The following is a 7,491-nucleotide window of genomic DNA, read 5'->3' on the forward strand; positions in this document are numbered from 1 at the left end:
TTACATTTTTCTCATAGGATTAGGAGAATTTTTATTCCTTACCCCAGCAAAGCAGAGCCTGGACATTCTGGAGTCACAGCTCATGAGCTGAAAAGGGCTGACAGTTGGGAAACATGAACTATTTATTGCAGAGGTTTTCAAAAAGAAAAACTCAATACTGTTAAAAGAAAAGACAAAATAATATTATTGATGAAGGAAAGGGTGTTGAAATAGATAAGGTGCTCACCAGGAGAAGGACAGTTTTGGTGGCTCTGGACTGAGGGGAGGATACAGAGCATTGATCCTATGAATGTTTTGGACCCATAGTGAAAATACATACTATTTACATCTTTCTCATAAGGGCAGGGGAATTTGTATCCTTTTCCCAGCAAAGCAGAGCCTGGATATTCTGGAGTCACAACTCATGAGCAGAAAGGGGCTGACAGATGGGAAACATGAAGGGATTATTACAGAGATGTTGGAAATGAACAAATTAGCATTGTCCAAAAGACCCAAAATAATGTAACAGATGGAGGAAAGGGTGTTAAAATACACAAAGGTGCTCACTACGAGAAGGACAGTTTTGGTGGCTCTGGACTCAAGGGAGGATACGGAGGAGACACTGATCCTATGAATGTTTTGGACCCTCTGCTTATGCCTGTACAGGAGGAAAACCGTGGAGCCGCTGGCCAAGATCATGAGCACAAAACATAAGACATCAGGGAAGGATAGCAATGCTGCATATAATGCGTCTCTGGTTTGGTCGTGACAAACAGCAGAACAGTGTCTGAAACTTTTTCTGTTTGTGATGCTCTTGTTTCTCAATATTCTACTCATGTACCTAGGATAAATGACATTTACCAACATGTTCAGGATCCAGCACAGGAAAATTGGAGGAACAAAGCACTTGAGAGCATTCACTTTCGGCTTTGCCCACCTGGAGGTCCGGGGACTGATCTGATGGCCTGGAAGATGCTCAAGAGGCAGGTGGTGCCAATGGACACTCCCCTGCCCACCGCACCAACATACGGGAAAAATCTGCAAGTAAAATCACTGTCCATGTGGTGCCACCCAAAATTTCTCACTGTGGAATCCAGTAGAAAACAGAACCAAGATGTTGGCTGTTATCACATTCCTGACAATAAAATCTATGGTCCTCAGCCTATACCCAGTGCAATCAAGCAAGAAATAATGGTAAAGAATACAGAAATTCCCCAGGATTCCAAATACAGTCTGTAATAAAAAGGTCGTTCCTGCCGCCAAATCCCTCGCAGCCATGCCGTCAGGTCTCAGTGACTGATGGTTGTCTTCTGAGCTAGAGGATCCTGAATGAAAATATGAGGCATGGACTGCAGGTACCAGGACAACTGAAACCCAACATTCTCCACTTACCAATAATTCTTACTGTGAAGTAATTACTTAAAGTTTTCCTGTCATGTAAATGCTTCCAAGGGTTGAACGTATATGCACTAACGTATATGTACTAATCACTAGGATGAAACCACACATGCGTTAACTTCTTTATTCCTCACAAATTCATGAGTCAGACGCTATTATATTCCTTATACAGATGAGGCAAACTTCGGCACTGAAAGGTGAAGTATTTCCTCTAAATTCACTCACTGGTTAGGGGCAGATGGTTAGTGAGGATTTGACCCTGGCTGGGGTGCATTTAATCCAGAAAACACTCAAATACTGGTCACCTGTGTTCTTCCAATAAGCCAGATCTAAATTTAGTTTTGCTTTTGCACCTTGCCATTTCAATTTATGTTGGTGGTATTTTATTTTAAAATGTTGGTAGTGACATGTTTCCACGCATTGAAAAAGACTTATTCTATATGCAAATACAAACTCTGAATAAAGCTTTAGAGATTTAATTAAATGTAGATGTACTGACCGCAGTATAACTGCAGGTACCTGCCCCCATGACAAGGTGGATTTAATTAATACAAGAATGGCTCAGTATTAGGATGGAAGCTGAAAGACTCATTTACTTTCGTTCCTGGACAAAAGTACAATGGCACAAGTCACAGGAACTATGGGAAAGGAAACACTGATACCTGATTAATAAGTGCATGGTAGAAACAAAATTATTATTTTCAGATATGTATATATATTTATTAATACTTAAGTCAAATAAAAATATTAGCAGTACGGCAAGGTTTGTGAAAGATATGAAACTACAAGACATGCAAAATCGAATGTTACGTGAGTCACTTGTGTACTGTATAAATGACATACATTTTTTTGATCAGTATTATAATATTTAAAAGCAGCATAAATATCACAAGATATTTCAGAGCCTAAAAATGGTATCTGAAACATATAAAGTTCCACTTCTCTTAAATTCTGCTTCCCTAACTTTACGTGGGAAGAGCCTCTCCATAATCAATAGAGACACAATTATTAAATCTACTCAGCACTTCATACAGCAGTAGTTAGAGAAAACGTTTATCATATATTCCAGCAACGGCTGCTAAACACATTGTTTTTGCACAGGATCGGACGATTCCTACAGATTCATCCTACTCTTTGTTACAAGTCTGGAGTACTATGGCCGTACTTCTCAACCTAAAAACTATATCTATGATTCCTGAAAAGTAGACTGAAACAGCAGATGGACTGGGGAAATACAGTCCTTAAGCACATGAAAAATCAGATGTCATTATCACTTGGATTAAACCACAAAAATCAGTTAGCGAGGATTACATACATTACATTAGGAGCCGTCAGGGATTGGTGAAGCTCTAGGACCCCATCTCCCTTTACTATCTCAGTTCACACCTCAGGATTTATCCCACTTTCCTGCATGGCTTTGGTGCTGGACCAGGTTCATACACGGGACATTCCCTTTGTCCAATATGTTCGCTTACCAGATTCCTGATACAAATCCTACTTCTCATACCAATACAGAGAAAACCATCAACTTCTTCCTGCTGCCTGGATGGTGGGCTCAATGCGAAGGTCAAAGCAATCAGTACACGTGCGAGATGGGTAGCTCCACCCTGAGATATGAGTTTGTGATCCTGTGACCTCACCTCCTCTCAGAACTGCAATTATCACTTCACCTGGAGCAGCACTGGCAGGAACAGGCTTGGGAGCTGTGATTATTTTTGAAAACAGTTTCCCAGTTGCTAATTACCAAGGACAATGATAAGTTTCTAGCCAATATGTCTAAAGAGGCTGTTGGAGGGTTTGTGACAAGCCACTTACTTTTCCATGATCTCTGGAGGCAGACAGGGCTCACATGTAGGGAGCAGGAAGTACTTAGGTTTGACAGGTAAGAGACTGGCTGCAAGTATGTGTCTCAATGGAGGTTCTGCTTCACTGAGAAATTCTACCCAAGAGAGTTCTTTCCTAATTTCATACAACTGAGCTATCTGCACCATCAATTAACATATCAGCAAAGCAATTTGTCCAAATATCTGAGAAGGTTTTCAAAACAGATACGAGTAACAAGAAGCACGATGCCAACACTCTACATTAGATATCACTGCACTTATTTGCACAACTCAGTATCAGTGAACATGTAAATTGTTAGGAAAATAAACTTCACTGATACTGACCTACAGTAGTTTTAGAAGCCGAAGTAGATAATATCCATAGAAGAAACAGAGAAGGTTCCAGAAGAGACCCTTGCAAATAAAAGCACCAGCATCAGATGGTTTACCAGGGAGATTCTACTATTCCCATAACTGTCAGATAAGCCAATGCTACTCACTTAATTCAAGACCATCAAGAGGTCAATACGGTCCTCTACACTTACTATTGTGCAAATTTTTCATTAGGGAATTGTGATTGCTTTTTTAATTAAGAAATACATTCCCGGACTTCCCTGGTGGTGCAGTGGTTAAGAATCCACCTGCCCATGCAGGGAACATGGGTTCGAGCCCTGGGCCGGGAAGATCCCACGTGCTGCGGAGCAACTAAGCCCGTGCGCCGCAACTACTGAGCCTGCACTCTAGAGGCTGTGAGCCACAACTACTGAAGACGGTGCGCCTAGAGCCCGTGCTCAGCAACAAGAGAAGCCACTGCAATGAAAAGCCTTCACACCTCAACGAAGAGTAGCCCCCGCTCACTGCAAGTAGAGAAAGCCTGCACGCAGCAACGAAGACCCAATGCAGCCATAAATAAATAAATAAATAAATGTATTTCTTTTAAGTTAAAAAAAAAAAGAAATACCTTCTGGAAGGGTCAAGGAAAAAATATTTATATGAGTTGAATTTCACTCCCAATTGTTAAGTCAGTTGTTAGAGCCATAATGGTGGACAACCCATCCTACATGCACACCCACACAAATTCAATTACACACACGTGCAGGGTCATTCACACACTCAAACATAGAGTCACACACATTCACATACTTATGCACACAATCACTCACATCCTCATACAGTTTCAACTGCACATTCACAAGCATTAATGCACACAATGAACACATGAAAATTCCCTCTCACATGTACAGATACTCATAAATATAAACACATACACAGAAACTCAGAATTATACTCTTTCATAAAAGCACAGTCAACATGCACGAGTGTGTGTGAATGACATGATCTTACATAGAAAAATAATTGTATCTCCAAACTTCTGGATGCCTGAAAGGGGGAGCCTTCCTACAATTTACATTTCTTCCAACCCTGCAACAATCACAAGGACAATATTTACTATAATGCACAGTACCTAAAATGTGCAGTGAACATTGCCACCCAATGTCAAGACACACTCTGGGAAATGTAGAGTCTTTGGGGGAGTGACTGTGTGAGGGTATGTGACAGAGTGGAGTACGAACAGGCCACAGGGAAAAGGAGCCTTAAGGATAAGGGGGTGGTGAAGAGAGCCTGGGGGCAGGGGGCTATAGAGAGTGCAGGGGAAGAGAGAAAGCAGAGAGAAAAAAGGCAGAGAGTTTTTAATGTTGGTTAAGTATTAAAGTGCAAGGCCAGGGATGAAAATATAAGTGGGCAAAGTGGGCAAGGAAGTTAAGATACTGGGAATATGGGGACCTGCGGGCTAAGGGGTGCAGAGTCATGGGAACAAAAGTTCCAACGGGGATGAGAAGTTAATGGGCAAAAGTGAGCAAAGGTCAGTTGTGGGATGGGTTTCAAAAACACGGTGTAGGGAGAAGGTGACTTCAGATGGGGTAGGCAGGTCCTGGTAGAAGATAACAGTCCCAGTGAGATAGAGTGTGGGAAAGGGGATGGAGCCCAGGGGAAATAAGGGGCACAGGACATGAGAGAACTGGATAGGACAGTGGGCATTGAGGGAACCGAGGAGTCCAGGACAGAGGGTCAGGGATTACAGGGCTGAGGACAAAGGATGAAGCATGTGGACTGGGTCCATGGGGGTGATGATGAGAGGTGAGGGCCAAGGCAAGTAAGAGTGCAGGGGCACAGAAGGCACAGGGCATGGGATGAGATCTCTGGACTGAGTGCAGATGGACAGCAAGAGGAAGGAGGGCATGGACGATGGACTTTGCTGGGGTGATGCAGCTGAGGAGGGTTAGACAGAGGTCCCTAGAATAATGGTCATGGAGGGGTGGGCATCAAAAAGGTCCCAGAATGGAGGTAGAGAGTGCAATACGGAAACCTAAAGGAGGTGGATGGAGGTCAGAGAGCAGGAGGAAGTTGAGTGGAGGCCTAAACATCACAGGGTGGAGATGAAGGATGTAGCAGGGAGAAGACAGGTAGGGTGAGAGCATGGATGAGTCAGGAGTGATGTAGGTGGCAGAGGGAGACTGGAGGCCTCTAACTGATTATGCCTTCCATCTAGTCCCTCATTTATGATCAAATCACAGCAGTCATCTATGGTTCCTTTTTTGTTTTTTTAATTTATTTTTGGCTGTGTTGGGTCTTCATTGCTGCACGCGGGCTTTCTCTAGTTGCGGTGAGCAGGGGCTACTCTTCGTCATGTTGCGCAGGCTTCTCACTGCGGTGGCTTCTCTTGTTGCAGAGCACGGGTTCTAGGCACACAGACTTCAGTAGTTGTGGCTCGCGGGCTCAGTAGTTGTAGCTCGTGGGCTCTAGAGCACAGGCTCAGTAGCTGTGGTGCAGGGGCTTAGTTGCTCAGCAGCATGAGGGATCTTCCCGGACCAGGGCTCGAACCCGTGTCCCCTGCATTGGCAGGCGGATTCTTAACCACTGCACCACCAGGAAAGTGCTGGTTCCTTGTTTTAGTGACCTATATTTGACATATAACATTGTGTAAAGTTAAGGTGTACAATGTGTTGATTTCATGTCTTTATAAATTGTAATCTAATCACCACTGAATGATAGCACCTGTATCACATCACATAATGATCACTTCCTTTAGGTCGTTAGAATGATTACACTGGACGAGTAAAACACAATATTGTGGACTATGATCACTATACTGTGTTGGATCTCCAGGCCCTAGTTGCCTACTAATTTCAACTTTGTACCCTTAGACAACAACTCTCCTATTCTCCCACCTCCCACCCCTGGTAACCACCATTTTACTCTGTTTTTATGAGTTTGGCTTCTTTAGATTCCACATATAAATGACATCACACAGTGTTTGTCTTTGTCTGAATAATCTCACTTAGCATGTCCTCAAGATCCATCCTTATTGTCTCAAATGGCAGGATTTCCTTCTTTGTCATGACTGAATAATATTCCATTCTGTGTGTATATTTTACAAATATATATTCAGTCATTCATTGCCAGACATTTAGGTTGTTTCCACATCTTGGAGGTTGTGAAAATGATGTAATAAACAAGGGATTGCTGAAACCTCTTCAATAAGCTGTTTTCGTTTCTTATGGCTTTTAATTTCAGCTCATGGGCAAAAATCTTGCTCAGATAAAATACCCCTCAGTACCCTTCAATGGACTCTACAAGAGAGGACAGCATCTAAAATTTTGGGTGAACAACACTCAACAGTATTTTCTCTTTTCTTTCAGGGTACCGTGTATCAGATCAAACACGGTGGGTCTGACAGGACAGGCAGGGTGACGGAGAAAAGGGGGGAGTGCAGGGCTCAAGGGAACTAGATGTCCTTTTGAGGTTATGACAACGTTCTGGAACAAGACAGTGGTAATGGTTATACAATACTGTGAATGTACTCCAGGTCACTGAATTGTACCCCTGAGAATGGTGAACTGCACATTACGTGTATTTTAACTCAATAAAAACTTTTACCAAAAAAATCCTGACAAGATACGGCCAGGCTGAAGAATCTCCCAGTGGAAAAACCTGCGAAAATCTGAGCACCAAAAAGGAAAATTACAGTAATATTATATCACTTCACAGGAAAAGGAATCCTTGAATCCACTATCAAAAGATACAAGAAAAATCTCTTCATTACCGAGCAATGGCAATGAATATACATATGAGATAGGAGAATGTTAAAAAATGATCTGCAATCATCATCTGATGATTCATTCAGATGAACTATCTACAGTGGATGCTACAATAATTTGGTCAAAGTATTTAAGCTGTTCAGGCAACTTCAAGGTATCACTCCAGGGATCATTATCACTTACACAGGGAA

The 7,491-nt window shown here is 42.4% G+C and overlaps 1 pseudogene; it reads right to left on the minus strand.

Annotated features, from left to right (window-relative positions):
• On the minus strand, positions 1 to 1,257 carry LOC132480829 (vomeronasal type-1 receptor 4-like; annotated as a pseudogene).
• Positions 1,258 to 7,491: the final 6,234 nt, after the last annotated feature.

This window comes from Mesoplodon densirostris, chromosome 19 (assembly GCF_025265405.1).
Source record: "Mesoplodon densirostris isolate mMesDen1 chromosome 19, mMesDen1 primary haplotype, whole genome shotgun sequence".
In the NCBI taxonomy this organism is placed as follows: domain Eukaryota; kingdom Metazoa; phylum Chordata; class Mammalia; order Artiodactyla; family Ziphiidae; genus Mesoplodon; species Mesoplodon densirostris.